The sequence below is a fragment of the Artemia franciscana genome, chromosome 13, assembly GCF_032884065.1.
Source record: "Artemia franciscana chromosome 13, ASM3288406v1, whole genome shotgun sequence".
In the NCBI taxonomy this organism is placed as follows: domain Eukaryota; kingdom Metazoa; phylum Arthropoda; class Branchiopoda; order Anostraca; family Artemiidae; genus Artemia; species Artemia franciscana.
The window spans coordinates 5,644,116-5,662,803 of record NC_088875.1 but is presented as its reverse complement, the minus strand read 5'-3'; the positions used below and the strand labels follow the sequence as shown (position 1 = coordinate 5,662,803).

The 18,688-nt window shown below is 36.0% G+C and overlaps 1 protein-coding gene and 1 pseudogene across 3 annotated transcripts in view; both read left to right on the top strand.

Annotated features, from left to right (window-relative positions):
- Nucleotides 1–18,688, top strand: part of LOC136034435 (zinc finger protein ZFP2-like) — a 163,926-nt gene that overhangs the window by 84,330 nt on the left and 60,908 nt on the right. The window contains exon 1 of one of the 3 annotated variants that reach the window (XM_065715613.1): nucleotides 7,032–7,228. The exons of the other annotated variants lie outside the window; for them this stretch is intronic. The gene's annotated coding sequence lies outside the window, so the exon portion shown is untranslated. Of the gene's footprint in view, nucleotides 1–7,031; nucleotides 7,229–18,688 lie in introns of those variants that run through there. 3 annotated transcript variants of the gene reach the window in all.
- On the top strand, nucleotides 12,379–17,159 carry LOC136034429 (zinc finger protein 664-like; annotated as a pseudogene).

Sequence of the window (18,688 nt, the reverse complement as noted above, 5' to 3'; positions counted from 1 at the left end):
TTTTGGCTTGAAGATCTAATAAATCAAAATTAAAATCACCTATGATTACAATTTTATCAAAATTTCGATTTATTTCAGATATTAAAATTTCAATTTCCTCTAGGAAAAAATCCGGACTAGCACCAGGGGAATAATACACCGATGAAATAAGAAGTGGATTATTATTACTTGTCACTATTTCAATAGCAAAAGTTTCAATCTTACCTTCAATCTATAAAGATAAATCTTCCCTTACTTTAAATTTTATATCATCCTTGATTATGAATGCTAAACCTCCCCTTCCCATCAATGACCGGTTCTTGGAAATAAGTGTGTAACCTGGAAAATTAAATAACGAAGCAGGACATTGTTCACTAATAAATGATTCACAAATACCTATCACTTGCACCTCACTGTCAAGTTTATTAATTATATCAACTACATCTTCATGTGAAGTAGTTAAATGACAATTCCAGTGGAGAATCTGGAATCCGGACAGCATAACGGGTGCACTCACATCATCTACTGCAACATATTTACTAAGCCTTGCAGGCTGTTTATCCGAAAATTCCTACCGGCTACCAACATCACTCGACAAAATATTATTCAACGAAAAGCGATTTTTCTCTAACTGAAGTAATCGTGAAAACATTCATAAATAATTTATCCTACTTCCTATTAAAGAACTGTTACTACGAAAGAATGTAAATACTAAAGTACACATTTATAACTACTAAAACGAAAAAAAAAACTCAGATTATATGTCGTCACAACTCCACAGTCGGCGTGTCCGAGCGTCATTTCCAGATCGAGCGAAAATACGGCCGTGATCGGACCATACGTTGTGGTTACCTAACCTATCACGAGCCAGTTGCAGAATTTCTCGTCGCTTCTTAGTTAAACTTTCAGACACAAATATACCAGATTTTGCCAGTTTGCTCTTAGCAGCAAATACCTTTCTAGCCACATCCTTAGACGAAAACTGGGCGAGTACCGGTGCAATCATATCAGGCCGCGTAGGATTCTCTGCAAGGGTAAATCTATACACTTTAGTTAGTTCCGAAACATAAACTTGTACGCCCATCTTGTCCGAGATAATATTATTAATTTACGATTTTACATCAGCACCCGGAGCTTGTTTGACACCACTGAAAATAAGTGAATCCAGCCTATTTTCCTGCTCAATATCGTCAAGTCTACTTTCGATCTTTTTCACTCTCTCTTCGAGTATCATGAAGCTGTTTTTTAGTGAATTTAGTTGCTTTTCGATAAAATCAAATTTTGGCGAGTATTCCACCATCAAAGAATCATATACGTCAGATATTATTGATTCAGCCGAGTGCGGGAGTTGATTTTTTATGCGATCGGAAACTTTACGTGAGATTTCATCCCTGAGATTCGCTTTTACAGCTTCCAATTCTTGTTGAGTCTGAGTTAGTCTCATGTTCAGGTCAGAAGATTGGTTGCCTATATCCGGGCTTGAATTTGAAGGATGATTTTTCGAAAGATGTCCTGGTTGTTCAGTGCTGTTAGAAACAGTGCCCTTGCGCTTAGGACGGGACGACATCGTAAACTACTAATTAGTAACTCTAATTAACATGAGACAAGGACTTACACGCAAGGGGGGCTTTTTTACGACCGCCCAGCTTCAAATAGTGCCAGATATTATCCAATTAGGTTTGCAGCAGGCTAATCCAAATCAATTTCCTGCATCCGATATGACACGAACAAATTATAACACTGGTTAAACGAGTTTAGGTGTTTTCACTATGAATGGCGGATAGCAAAAAGGGCATCTTATTATGCATTTATTTTCTTCCTGGCTAAATTATGCAAATAATTATAAATTTACCGAGTAGGCTAGGCGTACTTCAATAAAAAAAATTTATTTTGACAGGAAAAAGGAAATTCATCCATAAAAGTTCCAAAATACTATGATGGATATTCAGCTGAATACTAGTGGGTAATTTTTTTTTTTTTTTTTTTTTTTTTTTTTTTTTTTTTTTTTAATACAAAAAAATACTGGAAACGGTTGAGTCAGGTAAATGAAAATTTCTGGAAGTCATCCAGAGCCGAAGTGATGTCCAGGGAATATTGTTTTGAAGCATCTACTTCCACTCCTTTTCCCACAATAAAGTATTAACCTTTGTTGACCTTAAGAATCTCTATCTTGCAAAAACAAAACTTTACAAAATAGATCCTCTATTCAAATGAGGCCCAAAAAATGGAGGTAAGCCTAAAATGGGGGCTGTTGAGAAAGAAACATGTTAAGAAAACAATTATTACTTCATAATCTTCAAATAACTGTAGTTAACACATTTTGACTACGATTTCACTACACTCTACCCCCAACCCCCAATGACTTACTAATATATAGCCCAAATGATATATTTCTCATGCACTTTGGCATACGCAACTCTTGTATCAACCTGTCCATCCATAAATTGAATCAACGCTGACGAAATAAAGAAACGGAAAATACATGAGAAATGTATAATTTGGGCTATATATTTGCACATTGTGGGGTGTCTTGGATAAAGTATAATGCAGTCAAAATGTATTAAACACAGTTATTTTTCATATTATCAAATAAGACTTGGTTTCTTAGCATGATTCCTTCTCAACAGCCTCCACCCTAGGCCTATACCAAAAACATTTGAAGCCTTTAACGTCATTCTAAAATAACGAAAACACCTAAAACTAGAATTTTACCTTCTGTGTAATACAGAAATCAAGTAGTAATGTCATTCGATTCGGTATTTCCAAAAAGGTTTTCAGTTTAGTGGCTGGCCACTTCTAAGTGAGGACAACCAATATATACCTTATTTCATGCTCTATCCAAATATTATGACTGTTTTCCAGGCGGCACAATCTCCACCAGACTTTTTTTTAAATCGTTTGCCCTGATTTACACAAAAAAAACTTCGGGTAATTTTTCTAGATTTCTTTTTTTTTCATAAAATACAAAAGGGATGGTAGTTTTCAAACCTTAGGAGTCAATTTTTCCCATCTGATTCACATCTCTGGTTAGTTTTATTTAATATAAGGTGTCTATCAAAATGTTGCCAAGATCTCCTGGATATTCTTAATCAAACTCATTTACCCAATGAGTAAATTAATAATTCAGAAAACATCATTTTTTGCTATTTTTTTTATTTATAAACATGAAAAGAAAAACCAAAGCACACTTCTTGGGTGCCGTATGTCACTTTATGATTGCCGTGTAAATTCAAATTTACAAAGAGCGATTAAACATAAAATTTAAATTATAAATGATCGTATATTTAGCTCCCTATGATGTCCATGTGTCGGAACCAGCCTTTCCATTCAAATATTGTCACCCAAATCGCACTTTTAGTGTGCCATGTTGCACTTTCTAGACACCAAACGATATGATAAAATATTTATTTTTCATGAGTCCTTGAACAGCTCTTTGTGATTTTTCAGTGCCTAAATTCTGATGAAAAAACAAGAGCTAAGAGCTCATATGGCACTTGTGACGAGGCGAGAAGAGCTAAGAGCCAAGAGATCATATGGTATGAGCTCTAACAAAATTCTATGAATCAATAGATTGATTTAAAAAGGAAAATAAGAGGCTTGATGCCGGTCAAGATTCAAAATAAGAGCTCTGAGTCACAAAGTCCTTCTAAATATTAAAATTTATTAAGATCCGATCACCCACTCGTAAGTTATAAATACCTAATTTTTTCTAATTTTTCCTCTCCCTTTTGCCCCCCAGATGGTCGAATCTGGGAAAACGACTTTATCAAGTCGAATTGTGCAGTTCCCTGACATGCCTACCAATTTTCATCGCCCTAGCACGTCCAGAAGCACCGAACTCGCCAAAACACTGAACCCTCCCCCCAACTCCCCCAAAGAGAGCAAATCCAGTGTGATTCTGTCAATCACGTATCAAGGACATTTGTTTATTCTATCCACCAAGCTTCATCCCGATTCCTCCACTCCAAGTGTTTTTCCAAGATTTCCCCCTCCATTTCCCACCAATGTCAAAAGATCTGGTCAGGATTTGAAATATGAGCTCTGAGACATGAATTCCTTCTAAAAATCAAATTTCATTACCATCCGATTATCTATTCGTAAGATAAAAATACCCCAATTTTTATTTTTTCCAAGAATTCCGGTTTCCCCCTCCAACTCCCCCGAATGTCACAGGATCTGGTCGGAATTTGAAATTAGAACTTTAAAGCACAAGATGCTTCTAAATATCAAATTTCATTAAGATCTGGTCACCCTTTCGTAAGTTACAAATACCTCAATTTTCAAAATACCCCCCCACCCTCCCAATTCCACCAAAGAAAGCAGATCCGGTCCATTTATGTCAGTCACGTATCTTAGACAGGTTTCTATTCTTCCCATCCAGTTTCATCCTGATCTCACCGCTTTAAGTATTTTCTAAGATTTTCGGTCCCCTCAACTGCCCCCCCCCCAATTACGCTTGATTCGGTTGAGATTTAAAATAAGATATCTGAGTTACGAGGTCCTTCTAAATATGAAGTTTCATGAAGATCCGATCACTCCTTCGTAAGTTAAAAATACGTCATTTTTTCTTATTTCTCAGAATTACCCCCCCCCCCCCCCAAATTGAGCGGATCTGTTCCAATTATGTAAAGCACGTATGCAAGACTTCTGCTTATTTTTCCAACCAAGTTTCATCCTAATCCCTCCAATCTAAGCGTTTTCCATAATTTTAGGTTTCCCCACCCCAAACTTCCCCCAATGTCACCAGATCTGGTCAGGATTTAAAATAAGAGCTTTGAGACACGATATTCTTCTTAATATCAAATTTCATGGAGATCCAATCACTCGTTCATAAGTTAAAAATACCTCATTTTTTCTAATTTTTCAGAATTACCCCCCCCCCCCCCCAACTACCCCAAAGAGAGCGGATCCGTTCTGGTTATAAAATAAGAGCTCTAAGACACGATATCCTTCTAAACATCAAATTTCATTAAGATCCGATCACCCGTTCGTAAGTTGAAAATACCTCAGTTTTTCTAATTTTTAAGAATTACTCCCCCCCCCCCAACTCCCCCAAAGAGAGCAAATCCAGTGTGATTCTGTCAATCACGTATCAAGGACATTTGTTTATTCTATCCACCAAGCTTCATCCCGATTCCTCCACTCCAAGTGTTTTTCCAAGATTTCCCCCTCCATTTCCCACCAATGTCAAAAGATCTGGTCAGGATTTGAAATATGAGCTCTGAGACATGAATTCCTTCTAAAAATCAAATTTCATTACCATCCGATTATCTATTCGTAAGATAAAAATACCCCAATTTTTATATTTTCCAAGAATTCCGGTTTCCCCCTCCAACTCCCCCGAATGTCACAGGATCTGGTCGGAATTTGAAATTATAACTTTAAAGCACAAGATGCTTCTAAATATCAAATTTCATTAAGATCTGGTCACCCTTTCGTAAGTTACAAATACCTCAATTTTCAAAATACCCCCCCCCCCCCTCCCAATTCCACCAAAGAAAGCAGATCCGGTCCATTTATGTCAGTCACGTATCTTAGACAGGTTTCTATTCTTCCCATCCAGTTTCATCCTGATCTCACCGCTTTAAGTATTTTCTAAGATTTTCGGTCCCCTCAACTGCCCCCCCCCAATTACGCTTGATCCGGTTGAGATTTAAAATAAGATATCTGAGTTACGAGGTCCTTCTAAATATGAAGTTTCATGAAGATCCGATCACTCCTTCGTAAGTTAAAAATACGTCATTTTTTCTTATTTCTCAGAATTACCCCCCCCCCCCAAATTGAGCGGATCTGTTCCAATTATGTAAAGCACGTATGCAAGACTTCTGCTTATTTTTCCAACCAAGTTTCATCCCAATCCCTCCAGTCTAAGCGTTTTCCATAATTTTAGGTTTCCCCACCCCAAACTTCCCCCAATGTCACCAGATCTGGTCAGGATTTAAAATAAGAGCTTTGAGACACGATATTCTTCTTAATATCAAATTTCATGGAGATCCAATCACTCGTTCATAAGTTAAAAATACCTCATTTTTTCTAATTTTTCAGAATTACCCCCCCCCCCCCCCAACTACCCCAAAGAGAGCGGATCCGTTCTGGTTATAAAATTAGAGCTCTAAGACACGATATCCTTCTAAACATCAAATTTCATTAAGATCCGATCACCCGTTCGTAAGTTGAAAATACCTCAGTTTTTCTAATTTTTAAGAATTACTCCCCCCCCCCCAACTACCCCAAAGAGAGCGAATCAGGTTCGATTATGTCAATCATGTATCTGGGACTTGCGCTTATTTTTCCCATCAAGTTTTATCCCGATCCCTCCACTCTAAGTGTTTTCCAAGATTTTAGGTTTTCCCCCTCCAACTCCCCCCAATGTCCTCCGATCCGGTCGGGATTTAAAATCAGAGCTCTGAGACACGATATCCTTCTAAATACCAAATTTCATTGAGATCAGATAACCCGTTCGTAAGTTAAAAATACTTCATTTTTCCGAATTAACCGGCCCCCCACTCCCCCCCCCCAGATGTTCAATTCGGGAAAATGACTATTTCCAATTTAATCTGATCCGGTTCCTGATACGCTTGCCAAATTTCATCGTCCTAGCTTACCTGGAAGTACCTAAAGTAGCAAAACCGGGACTTTAGGTTTCCCCCCTCCAATTCCCCCCAATGTCATCAGATCCGGTCGGGATTTAAAATAAGAGCTCTGAGTCACAATATCATTCCAAATATAAAATTTCATTAAGATCCAATCACCCACTCATAAGTTAAAAATACTTCATTTTTTCTATTTTTTGCGAATCAACCGGCCCCCTACTCCCCCCCCCCAGATGGTCAAATCGAGAAAACGACTATTTCTAATTTAATCTGGTCCGGTCCCTGATACGCTTGCCAAATTTCATCGTCCTAGCTTACCTGGAAGTGCCTAAAGTAGCAAAACCGGGACCGACAGAATTTGCGATTGCTATATGTCACTTGGTTAATACCAAGTGCCATAAAAAAAGGTATTGAAAAGAGATTTGATTACCACCTTCGTCTTTTTATAGTAACACGAAAATGAAATCGAAGACAATCTTAACATTGAAAGAAGTTCAACTTTAATCAAATTAATTTACAGATGTGATCTAGTTAATGGTCCAACCTCAGCTCATTGGCTTATATTTGTGATGGCCCCTTTTGACAAAGAGACATGATTTTCGCTTAGACTAATGGAAAACCATCGGAATTTTCACCCTTTTTTTAAACACCTTTAGGTTTGTATTTTTCACAAGTTTTCTAATATCCTTTTCCCCACAGGTAGTTTTAGAGACGAAGGGTTTAATGGCACTCACCCGGGCGTAAAAATTCGAGGGACACAAATTTGAAATAAAAAATCTAAAATTTATAGTCATTTCGTAGTTTGAAAAAAAAAATCTAAAATTCGTGGTTTTAAAATTGTATCTTTATTGAGACAAAGTAGGGGTTGCAGTTGGCAGTAAATTACTTACTTACTATAAATGCCTATATGATAAATTTTAATACTTACTGTGAATATAAGCAAATTGAAATAGCCAGAACCACCTTTGTTTTTCCGGAAGAATAGTTCATGCCCATTGACTATCCAGAAGTGGCTCTCCTCATATCCCCTTCCTTAATAAAAATGCTAGAATAGCGCTCCTTGTGTTTGCTAAACTGAATTTGCACTCTATTTTGAAGATTTAAAAAAATGTTAAATATTAATTTTTAAAAAGTTAGGGATCTTAGCATAGAACTGTAGTTTTTATATTTTTTATGGCACTTGGTATTAACCAAGTGACATGTAGCAATCGCAAATTCTGTCGGTCCCGGTTTTGCTACTTTAGGCACTTCCAGGTAAGCTAGGACGATGAAATTTGGCAGGAATATCAGGGACCGGACCAGATTAAATAAGAAATAGTCGTTTTTTCCGATTTGACCATCTAGGGGAGAGTGGGGGGGCCCGTTAATTCGAAAAAAATAGAAAAATAGAAGTATTTTTAACTTACGAACGGTTGATCAGATCTTAATGAAATTTGATGTTTGGAAGGATATCGTGTGTCAGAGCTGTTATTTTAAATCTCGACAGGATCTGGTAACACTGGGGGGGGGGGGGATATGGGACGGGGAAACCTAAAATCTTGGAAAACACTTAGAGTGGAGGGATTGGGATGCAACTTGGTGGGAAAAATAAGCACAAGTCCTAGATACATGATTGACATAACCGGAACGGATCCGCTCTCTTTGGGGTAGTTGGGGGGGGGGGTTAATTCTGAAAAATTAGAAAAAATTTGGTATTTTTAACTTACGAACGGGTGATTGGATCTAAATGAAATTTAATATTTATAAGGATATCGGGTCTCGAAGCTCTTATTTTAAATCCCGATCGGATCTAGTGACATTGGGGGGGGGAGTTGGGAGGGGAAAACCTAAAACTTGGAAAACACTTAGAGTGGAGGGATCGGGATGAAACTTGGTGGGAAAAATAAACACAAGTCAGAGATACATGATTGACATAAACGGAACGGATCCGCTCTCTTTGGGGTAATTGGGGAGGGGGGGGTAATTCCGAAAAATTAGAAAAAAGTGAGGTATTTTTAACTTACGAACGGGTGATCAGATCTCAATGAAATCTGATAGTTAGAAGGATATTGTGTCTCAGAGCTCTTATGTTAAATCCCAACCGGATCTTATGACATTGGGGGGAGTTGGGAGGGGAAACCTAAAACTTGGAAAACACTTAAGAGTGGAGGGATCAGGATGAAACTTGGTGGGAAAAATTAGCACAAGTCTTAGATACATGATTGACATAATCGGAACGGATCTGCTCTCTTTGGGGTAGTTGGGGGGGGGGGGGGGTAATTCTGAAAAATTAGAAAAATGAGGTATTTTTAACTTACGAACGGGTGATCAGATCTCAATGAAAATTGATATTTAGAAGGATATCGTGTCTCAAAGTTCTTGTTTTAAATCGCGACCGGATCTGGTGACATTGGGGGGATTTTGAGGTGGGGGAACCTAAAATCATGGAAAACGCTTAGATTGGAGGGATCGGGATGAAACTTGGTGGGACAAATAAGCAGAAGTCCTAGATAAGTGATTTACATAATTGGAACGGATCTGTTCTATTGGGGGGGGGGGGGGTAATTCTGAAAAATTAGAAAAAAATGACGTATTTTTAACTTACGAAGGAGTGATCGGATTTTAATGAAACTTCATATTTGGAAGTACCTTGTCACTCAGATCTCTTATTTTTAATGTCGACCGGATCCAGTGTAATTGGGGGGGAGGGCAGTTGGGGGGACCGGAAATCTTAATAAATACTTAAAGCGGTGAGATCAGGATGAAACTGGATGGGAAGAATGAAAAACCTGTCTAAGATACGTGACTCACATAACCAGACCGGATATGCTCTCTTTGGTGGAGTTGGGGGTGGGGTAATTTTGATAATTGAGGTATTTGTAATTTACGAAAGGGTGACCAGATCTTAATGAAATTTGATATTTAGAAGGATCTTGTGCTTTAAAGCTCTAATTTTAAATTACGACCAGATCCTGTGACATTGGGGGGAGTTGGAGGGGAAACCGGAATTCTTGGAAAACCTGAAAATTGGGGTATTTTTATCTTACGAAAAGGTGATGGGATCTTAATGAAATTTGATATTTAGAAGGATATCGTCTCTAAAAGCTCTTATTTTAAATCCCGACATGATCTGGTCACATTGGGGGGAGTTTGGGGTGGGGGAACCTAAAATCACGGAGAACGCTTAGATTGAAGGGATCGGGATGAAACTTGGTGGGAAAAACAAACATAAGTCTTAGATACATGATTTACATAATTGGAATGGATCCGCCTTATTAGTGGGGGGGGGGGGTAATTTTAAAAAATTTGAAAAAATCCGTATTTTTAATTTACGAAGAAGTAATCGGATCTTCATGAAACTTCATATTTAGAAGGACCACGTAACTCAGATCTCTTATTTCAAATCTCAAACGGATCTAGTGTAATTGGGAGGGGGCAGTTTGGGGGACTGGAAATCTTAGAAAATACTTAAAGCGGTGAGATCAGGATGAAACTGGATTGGGAGAATAAAAACCTGTCAGATACGTGACTGACATAACTGGACCGGATCATCTCTCTTTGGTGGAGTTGGGGGGGGGGAATTTTGAAAATTGAGGTTTTTATAACTTACGGAAGGGTGACCAGAGCTTAATGAAACTTGGTATTTAGAAAGATCTTATGCTTTAAAACTCTAATTTTAAATTTCGACCAGAATCTGTGACATTGGGGGGAGTTGGAGGGGGAAACCGGAATTCTTGGAAAATGTGAAAATTTGGGTATTTTTATCTTACGAATAGGTGATCGGATCTTAATGAAATTTGATATTTAGAAGGAATTCATGTCTCAGAGCTCTCATTTCAAATCCTGACCAGATCTTTTGACATTGTGGGAGTTGGAGGGGGAAACCTTGGAAAACACTTGGAATGGAGGAATCGGGATGAAGCCTGGTGGATAGAATAAGCAAATGTCCTTGATACGTGATTGACGGAACCGTACTGGATTTGCTCTGTTTGAGGGAGTTGGGGAAGGGGTTCAGTGATTTGGAGAGTTTGGTGCTTCTGGACGTGCTAGGACGATAAAAATTGACAGATGTGTCAGGGAGCTGCACAAATTGACTTGATAAAGTCGTTTTCCCAGATTCGACCATCTGGGGGGCTAAAGGAAAAGGAAAAATTAGAAAAAATGATAACTTGCGAGTGGGTGATCGGATCTTAAGGAATTTTGATATTTAGAAGGACATCATGACTCAGAGCTCTTATTTTAAATCCTGACCGGCATTATTCTCTTATTTTCCTTTTAAATCCATCTATTGATTCATAGAATTTTGTTTTAGCTCATATCATATGATCTCTTGGCTCTTAGCTCTTCTTGCCTCGTCACAAGTGCCATATGAGCTATTAGCTGTTGTTCTACATTAAGATTTAAATATATTTATTATTTTGATTTTGAGAAGATAGTTATAAATTTTGAAGCAATCAGAAAATGGGGCGTTATGGTATGAACTGCCTCCAAGAAAGTTTCGCAATAGAATTTTAATTTGGTTAAATCACTATATTCAAACAAAAGTACATAATTAATTTTCTGAAGTGGTTTAAAACTAAAGTAATATATTTATAATAAATGCTTTACCAACCAGAGGCATATTTGTCTTACCATCAAAGGTATTATAAACAAAACAAAATGGTGATATTGAATTCGCCTTAGCCTAATATTGCAAATCAGGAATCCAAAATGGCAAATAGACCAAAACAATTTGCAAGCCCCTCCTTGAAAAATAATATTCTGTCTAACTGGTGGCTTCCACTTTTTCTCCTTAAATGTTTTGACTCTCTAAATTGTCTCCGACTTCTAATCCGGATTATTTCTTTCGATTACTTCTTTAAAACTAAGTTGCTAATCTTTTTACAGTCTTGCAATATTAGCTTTGTAATATAATCTTTCTTTAAGGTAGTGGGAATATTCCCTGTCTACTATCGTGATTTTTCAGGTAGATTTCAGGTAGAAAGGACCAGTCTAGAAGACAGTATTCCTCGGAATTAAATAAAAAAATAATAATAATGCCACTATGTTTTAAGCCACTGTGTTAGACTCTAGACTCTATAAGGCTCTTTTGACGAAATTTCTTAACACCATCTTATAAACAGCTGTTGAATAAAAATAAGAACTGTCAAATTTGATAAAACCAACAAAAGCAGCCTACTACTTATTTGTAGCCTAGAAATATATACAAGTTTTTGGGGTGATGGGGCAAGTGGCACTGTGCATTAAAACTGGAAGTGATTCTGAAAATCTTAAGTTTCAAATATATGACAAAAATTTATGCTGATTAAACAAATTAAAAATTTCATTACCGAATGTAATTTTAATATAATATTATAAATTTAAGAGGGGAATATAAATCTCAGTCGAATTCAAATATTAGTTCATTCTCATTATATATTTTTTAACCTTTTAGCGGTATTTTACATTTTTTTTTTAAATGAGATATTTGTTGATTTTTTCATTTCATTTTAACGCTTTCAGGATCATGATGTCAGTAGTAACTTGCTATTTAAAACATAATAAAAGTATTACCTACATACTATCTGTTTCAGCGCTATTCTATTGTAAGTTTTTTTAATATTCTAATTCAACGAACTGATAGTTTGAAGTATTTCTTTCCCTTCTTCTTTAATTTAGAATTAAGTTTGATCTGTGCTAAGATAACTTAAAAACTTGAAAATACCGGGAAGACAATTTACATCCTAATCATGTATTACTTTTGAAACGCTCACTTTTTATTTATAATTGTTATGCTAGCTTTAATTTTTTTTTTTTTTTTTTTTACTTTTTTTTTACTTTAGAGTTCTACTTTGAGCACTTCTGATGGTTTAATTCAACCAGAACTCTTAGGCCCAAAACTAATCATTGTCTTGAAAAGGCTGAGAGAGAAGACTATAAAAGAATTAACTGCTGGGATCTGGCGTTGTGACTCCTGTGGGAAAACAGAGAAATCATTTTTGATGCTGAATCTTCATTTTGACACTGGCTGTGAAAAACTTTCACCAATCGAGTGCGATGTCTGCCCTGCAGTAGCTCGTGATTACAGAGAGTTTGTTCCACATTTTATGGAACACCAAATGGGAGAAACAAGACGATGCCCCATTTGTTTGTGTGAATGCATTGATGATATAAAACTACATCTAATAATAAAAGGTCACTTTTCACCAAACCTGTATGAACTAGACCTGCAGGAAAATGCATTGCTAGTGGTATCACAGAATCCGTCCACTAACGGTTGCTCAAATTCATATGAATCAGAATCAGAAGCGGAAAGTATAGAAAATCGGGAAATAATTTCTAATAGTCACTTGCACTTTAAAAACCGTGGAAAATTAGAAAGATGTCCTAGAACAAAAACGGGGAAAATACTAAATAAGTTTGATGTAGGCAAGAAACGCTTTTTTCATTCAAGCAGTTTGAATATCCACCATAGATTGCATAAAGATGAAAAACCGTTTAAGTGTGACGTATGTAACAAAGGCTTTTCTCAATCAAGCTATTTGAATGTGCACCAGAGAACACACACAGGTGAAAAACCGTTTAGATGTGACGTGTGTAACAAAACCTTTTCTCAATCAAACAGTTTGATTGGGCACCAGAGTGTGCATACAGGTGAAAAGCCATTTAAATGTGACGTATGTAACAAAGGCTTTTCTCATTCAAGCAGTTTGATTGGGCACCAGAGAGTGCATACGGGTGAAAAGCCATTTAAATGTGACGTATGTAACAAAGGCTTTTCTCAATCAAGCCATTTGAATGTGCACCAAAGATTGCATACAGGTGAAAAACCGTTTAAATGTGACTTATGTAACAAAGGTTTTTCTCAGTCAAGCTATTTGAATGTGCATCAAAGATTGCATACAGGTGAAAAACCGTTTAAATGTGACGTATGTAACAAAGGCTTTTCTCAATCAAGCAGTTTGAATTTGCACCAAAGAGTGCATACAGGTGAAAAACCATATAAATGTGACGTATGTAACAAATGTTTTTCTGTAAACGGCAGTTTAATTACACACCAGAGAACACACACAGGTGAAAAACCGTTTAAATGTGACGTATGTAACAAAAGTTTTTCTCGTTCAAGCGTTTTGATTAAGCACCACAAAGTGCATATAGGTGAAAAACCATTTAAATGTGACTTATGTAACAAAGGCTTTTCTCAATCAAGCCATTTGAATGCGCACCAAAGATTGCATACAGGTGAAAAACCGTTTAACTGTAATGTATGTAACAAAGGATTTTCTCATTCAAGGAGTTTGATTAGGCACCAGATAGTGCATACAGGTGAAAAGCCATTTAAATGTGACGTATGTAACAAATGTTTTTCTTTAAAGGGTAATTTGATTACACACCAGAGAACACACAGGTGAAAAGCCATTTAAATGTGATGTTTGTAACAGGCTTTTTTCATTCAGGTGATTTGATTAAGAACCAGAGTGCATACAGGTAAAACAGAGTGCATACAGCTAAAAAACCGTTTAAATGTGACTTGTGTAACAAATGCTTTTCTCAATCAAGTCATTTGAATGTGCACGAAAGATTGCATGGAGGTGATAGACCGTTTAAATGTGATGTTTGCAAAAAATGCTTGCTCAATCTCAGAATTTGGACGCGTATAAAAAACTACATGCAAGGTTAAAAACCGTTTAAATGTGATAAACGTAACAAAGGTTTTTATGAATACGGCAATTTGATTGAATACCAGATAACACACACAGATGAAAAACTGTTGTGATGTGATGTGAATAATGTAATAATGAAAAATGTGATGTGTGTATAAAATGCTTTAATTAAGCGGTCAGTTTGAACGAGCATAAAAATTACATACAGGTGAGAGATCCTTCAAACGTGGCATTTGTTAAAAGGAATTCTCTCAAGTGCTTGAATGCAAATCAAGTATTTCATACACGTGAGAAGAAAAAGTAAATTTGAGGTGTGTTATATGGTTGGGGCTTAAGGATATAAAATGTATGCAAGTATTTGCTGTTTTCAATATAGTTTTCATGGCATATTTATCCGTTAGGATCAAAATGTACTTTTTATGGCACTTGGTATCTACCAAAGTGACATATAGCGATCGCAAATTCAGTAGATTTGTCCCGGTTTTGCTAGTTTAGGCCCTTCCAGATAAGCTAGGACGATGTAATTTAGTAGGCTGATCAGGAACCAGATCAGATTAAATTAGAAATAGTCTTTTCTCCTATGAGATCATTTTTGTTTGGGGTGGGGGGGGGGGGTTAGTTCGGAAAATTTAGAAAATATGAGGAATTTTTAACTTTCGAACAGGTGATCCGATCTTAATGGAATTCGATATTTAGAAGGATGTTGTGTCTCAAAGCTATTATTTTAAATCCTGACTGGATGAACTTACATTGGGGGGGAGTAGGTGGGGGAAACCAAAAATATCTGAAAACGTATAAAAGTGGAGGGAATGGGATGAAACACTTGGTGGGTAAATAAGCACAATAAGTAAATAAGTAATAAGCAAAATATATAGTAAATAAGCACAGAAAAATGGAAATTTTGGAAAATCGAGGCATGTTTATCTTACAAATGGGTGACCGGATCTTAATTAAACTTGATATATAGAAAGATTCAATGTACCATATGCTCCATTTTCAGTGCAAATCAGATCCAGGGACTTATGAGGCTGGAGGGGGAAAAGAGAAATCTTGGAAGCCGGAAATCTTGGAAACGCTTAGAGTGGAGAGATCAGAATGAAACTTGATTGGAAGAATAAGCAGAAGTCCTAGGTATGTGATTGACGTAACAGGACTGGACCCGCTCTCTTTGGGTGAGTTAAGTGGGTCCAGTGCTTTGGCGAGTTCGGTGCTTCTGGACGTTCTAGGGCGATGAAAACTGGTAGGCGTGTCAGAGACCTGCATAAATTCACTTTATAAAGTCGTTTTCCCCGATTCGACAATCTGGGGGCTGAAGGGAGAGGAAAATTTATAAAAAATGAGATATTTTAACTTACGAGTGGGTGATAAGATCTTGATGAATTTTGATATTTAGAAGGACCTCTTGCCTCAGAGCTCTTATTTTAAATCCCGACTGGCATTAAGCCTCTGAATTTTCTTTTAAATCTATCTTTTGTTTCTTAGAATATTGCTTCTTGGCTCTTTCGACTTCGTCACAAGCGTTATATGAGTTTTTAGCTCTTGTTTATGTCGTACATAGCGACATAAGGATATTTTTGTTTATGTCGTGCATAGCGACATATGATATTTAGTAGGACAGTAGTTTTTATTCCTTGATCCGGTTTTCTTCTTGTCCTTCTCAATTATTCTCCATCTTTCTTGTAGTTCTGTCAAATCTTATTATTGTTTATATATATTATCCTTTGTGTAACCTTTGCAGTGAAAAATTTAAGTTAGTTTGTTACTCTGTCATTAAAAAAAAAAGATTTTGGTTTTTATGGTTGTCATATGTGAAATAAGAATGTAAATTCAATTTGGAACATATTTATAATTATAGCAGGGCTTTGACTCAGGAAGGTGTCATAGGAAAACGAACTTGTATCGTCAACTTAAACGTTATGACCATATTTATCGTCAAATTTAATCATTATATATGAAGAGTCATTAGAAATAGATATGTTAATTAACTACGTTTTGAACATGATTAATCATTATATTACTGGAGCCCTGGATCCAAAAGCTTCTAGTACCTGAAAAGTGAAATTATATAACATTTAATAGTAGATTGTTTTTAATACTTTAATTTAAAACGGAACATTTGCTGTCAAATTTGGGCTTGGAAGATAATTAGAAATATTTTAAGCTGCAAAATCCAAATATCTATAAGAGCTACAAAAATATACGAGAAAGAGATAAAACCAATAGTAAAACTATTCCCAACTTATCCTTTCAATTTGTATTTGATTTGGGGTAGAGGGCATTGAACGTTTTACAACCCTTTTTTGAGGCTTTGGGGGTGTCGTCTCTAAAGTTGTTGCTATTGAACCTTTAATTATGCTTGAACATTTTTTTCTTTAATTTTAATCATTGTTGAGAAGTAAATATTACGTATTATTCTCCAATATCTCTTTACTTTTAACAAAGGTCTACAACTTCCAATTTCCATTTCAGTGAACTCTTGGATGTTTCTTTGTTTAATCCCTCGATTCAAAGAGACCTGATTGGAAAAATGGTTGAAACGTAGTTAAACTCCCTGATCATGACAGGCTGATCAATTAGCTCCGCTATTGATCTGCCTGTCATAATTTTGACAGATTCAAACAAGGTCAATTTTGGTTCATTGAGTAAGGCTCTCAATGAATCAAAATCATAATTAAGGGTTTATTTTGACCCTAGCTAAAACATTCCTAAATTAAATCGCTTCTTTACTGTGAAATGAAACCTTATTAATAGATTCCAACATTATTATGGTTATGCTGGTGCAAAGAACACCGCCTAGTTAAAATGAAAAATATTTGTCTCCATTCATTGTGTTTTTTGGCAGACTGTTTTGTTATGAACCAAAATTAAGGAGTCATACATATGATTTTTTTTTTATAGTTGGCTGTTATGTTTTACTTGGAAACGATATGTAATATTTCCGATTTAAAGTAAAAAAGAGAAAATATTGGAAAATTTGGTTGTATTTAGGTTCTGTATATTCTATTATAGTCTATTATATCAGCAGATTACTGAAGGTTTTGAGTTACTTTAAATCTTTCATTCTCAGTTGAAAATCCTTCTCTATTATTCAGAGTATTTCGTTTTGGATATTTTAAAATGAAGAATTTCACAGAGATTATTGTTGCCTACATCTATAATGGTATCATTGAGCTAGGCTGCCTACAAAGGTGGGTAAAGTCAGCCACAATAATTATATCCTGTTTAGTGCATAAAACTAAATTCCTTACAGTTATGATAGGTGGCGTTGGTTGCTATTGGATTTTAAATTTTCATTTTTTTTGTCTTCCCCTACTTAGTAGATCCTTTAATGGATCCTACAAAGGGTACCATTAAAACTATTACATCTGTGAAAGCATATTTTTACTAATCTAAAGTTTATTTTGACTCACAATAAAATGCTCCCTAAGAAGGTTGCTTCTTTGTTTTGAAACTAATTTTATACTTGTCAATCCTTACTTTTACTGTTGTTCGGTTTGGTCGAGTACATTTGCTGTTCACCTTAAACTATTACATAATTTACAAAATTCTGCTATTTGTATTTTTAATGGATGTGATTCTCGGTTTTCAGTTGAATCAGCTTATACAAAAGTCGTATTATGCCGCTTGCTGGCCTATTTATTTCTTATAAGTGTCAGTTTATTATTGATTTGTTACATTTTCTAGCGCTTGATTGTTTAGGAAATATTTTTATTACTGTATCACAATCTTATAAATAGAATGTGTGTGAAATTTTGCGGAATCTCTGAAACCTCGTAAAAAATTAACGCGGGCTCTGTTTTCAAAGTGTCAAATCTTCCCAGTTCTATCGAATATGTTTCTTGTGAATATATATTAGGAGACTGAGAGACTGGCCTTTAGGGAGCTGCTGAGGAACTGCCTTTAGTTCTGAAAATGCAATTCCTGTTATTTGAGCAGAATTTTGAGCCATATCAATGGTTTTTTTTTTCAAAATTTAGGAAGTGTATTTGTATATCTTTAAAACCTTATAAAATGGAATTAAGCAAAGCTATGGACCTGAAAACAACTTTGTTGTACTTCAGTTAAGCAGAAGATCTATTTTGCTAGGTTTCACTTTTGTAACACATATATTTTTAAAGGTCATCAAAGGTCAGGGCCCTCTAGAGGGAGAAGGAGTAGAGGTTGTTGCTTCAAAATACCCTCCCGGGACATACTTTAGTCTGTAGATTCATCCCTGAAAGTTTCATTTTCCTTTCTGCCTGAATCCTTTCTGAGATAGCAAGAAGTCAATTAACTAGAATTTTACCAAATTTTCAACTGATATTTTAATTTGTTGTTTGACATAAGCAAAAAAAATAGGTCTAGCCTTTGCCACTCTTGCTTAAAGATTATACCTACTTTTGAGAATTTTACCCTTATAGCATTGTCAAGTATAGAACAAACTAATTTGCCTAGTCGTAGCAGCCTATGCTAACTTTGCCTTTTTAGCCTAGTTGATGATTGAATATTCCACTA